We start from the raw sequence: 2404 nt of genomic DNA, 5'->3' as shown, positions 1-2404 counted from the left end.
CGCTGTACAGCGTTGTCGGTGAATCGGTCTCTTTCGCATTCTTGCGAACAAGCTCCAGCGTTTTGTATCGTTTTCACGAGAACCCGGTGCGCGACGATCAAACGTGACAAGAGGTGTGGTGTTAAGTAGTGCACAGTGTACGGTGGTAGTACATAGCAGTGGAACCGCGACGTACAATCTACCGTAGAAAATTCAAATCGTATTCGCGGTGGTCTTCCCCACTGTTTACTCGATACCGCCGACGACGGTGCAAAGGTGGCAGACAGAAGAATAAAATCGTGCTGGTCGCGAGGAAGCGTTACACGACCACCGATCGCGCGATGCGATCGAATCTCGACGATCAACGTCGCGTCGTGTCGGGGTCGCGCGATTCCATCGACGGTAGCTTCGTTCTCAGACAGTAAACAAAAGTGACAGCGTGCGCGGAGATGCCGAGTTCGGTCATGCCTCCCGTCTCGACCGAGCTTGTCGACAGTGTTTGACGTGTTGTTTCTCGCGAGCAGCCCGAGATTTCTCTCACGTGGTTCAAGGTCTTCTAAAATCATCCTAACGCCACGGTGCCAACGAGAAGCCCCCAGTAAGTTCCACGGCGCTTTCGCGATCGAACGTGTCCCGACAGTTGTCACTGACAAGCAACGTCAACCGGATTTTTGTCGCCGGTTATTGGCTGTGTTCTTGTGTCTTCGCCGAGGACACGTCGCCCTGGAGATATCCCGCGAACGCGTATCCACGGAACGTGGAAAAACAACGGGTTACAATACATCGTCTTCGTTTGCGCAGGTATGTCGCTTCGATTTTGTTTTTCCGCTACCTCCAAGACGCGGTGCACCGACCTTTCCGTCGCAGTTTTCGTGTTTCCCTTCGGTCCAACGGAAGAACCCCGTGAACTATGCCACAGCGACGAAGCACTTAGCGTTCCGTGGCAGTTGTTTTGCTCCTGGCTTTTTGCGTAGCCAGGTGTTAAGCATACAGGGAAACTGTACTGTTTTATATAATCTGCTTATCGCTACAGCGTTTGAAATAGACAGGCGGTTGGACGAACTTGCGTATTCGCATTAAATTACTTTTCTTGTTTTTAACGCGTTCGCGGTGATCGCTCGTAACCGGCGCCCTCGACAAAACAAATAAATCTTGATAGTCTTGAACTTTCGAATAACGTTAATCTCGTTACGAAAGCTTGAAAATAATACGTAGGGGACATTTATGTTTATCTTACCGTAATTTGCACGAATGTCGAGTATATTCCTAGATATGAGAATTGCGTGACGATCACGTGCTAAAGAAGTATTTACTTATCGTTTGTTTTCGAACCTGTCGCGCGTATTGCAGGCACGTAGCAACGGAACAAAAAATAATTTACGTAAAGTGTTTCGTTGCGTGCAATTTGCTCGCGATTTCGGATCGTTTAGTCGTTAGGGGTTGTATGTCAAAACTGGGACACGATCGTGAATCGTGATACTGTACATAAACCATATTTTCTAGAAACGCACTTGCAGCGTAACGTTCCCAATTAAATGTGCACGATTATGCTGGTTGCACTGTGTAATTTATCATAAGTTGCATTTCTCGTGTGTGAAAACGATGATCTGCTGCACCGGTGGAAGAAGTAGCGCTGCTTTGTAAATCAAATCGCCGCGTACAACCGTGTAACGTATCATCGTGCGTTCAGGTAACGTGCACACATCACCACATCCGTGTTATTTAACAAATTCGTCCGCATTCCCGGGACTAGGAACTTGGCGTATTATCATTCGATGCACGTTGCTCGTCTAGCGCCAAAATTCGCGATCGTTCGAGCGTCGTTAACAGTTCCCGTATGCTTAATTCGCAAACACGTGAACACCAGCAAAGTTGCTCCGATCGTTCGAAAGTTATACGCCTGGAATTGTGAAATAAACCGAGAATTTCTGGTTAGAAACTTTGCATCGAAAGTCCTTGGCTCGGGGTTAGTTACGGACCACGCATGATTTAGGTTTAGATTCGATGCACTCAAGTGAAGTAGGTATGGGTAAATAGAGGCGTAAGTTAGGCTGGGTTAGGCATGTGTTCGACACAGGCTAGGTTATACAACGCGTTAAGAGAGTTACCTCGAATTTTTTTCAAGAAAAAAATTAGAAAAGACATATTCTGATAGCAAGTGAGTTGTTAATCGTATATTGCTTTGTTTTATTAAATTTAAATAGTTACATATCTAGCTTATCTCGTTGGTTGCTGCGTGACCTACCGGTAGGTCGCTTTTTAGGAGATTTACGTCACTGTATCATCGATTTCTTGGTAAACACGCGAAAGAAATTTAGGCAATTTGAATATACTTATTATTAAAATATGCACGCAAATACGTCTCTTTTTAATGTTTTTTATTCTTGAACCAATAAAGCACATTTCCATATCGTCGTTTGGAGAT

General features: G+C 45.6%; 1 protein-coding gene across 1 annotated transcript in view; it reads left to right on the top strand.

Annotated features, from left to right (window-relative positions):
- The window catches only part of Cdi (serine/threonine kinase), a 45002-nt gene continuing 42598 nt past the window's right edge, over window positions 1-2404 (top strand). The window contains exon 1 of the mRNA XM_076763020.1: window positions 1-780. The gene's annotated coding sequence lies outside the window, so the exon portion shown is untranslated. The remainder of the gene's footprint in view (window positions 781-2404) is intronic.

Source organism: Colletes latitarsis, chromosome 3, assembly GCF_051014445.1.
Source record: "Colletes latitarsis isolate SP2378_abdomen chromosome 3, iyColLati1, whole genome shotgun sequence".
In the NCBI taxonomy this organism is placed as follows: domain Eukaryota; kingdom Metazoa; phylum Arthropoda; class Insecta; order Hymenoptera; family Colletidae; genus Colletes; species Colletes latitarsis.
The sequence above is the reverse complement of the archived record's forward strand: the minus strand, read 5'-3'. Positions and strand labels throughout refer to the sequence as shown.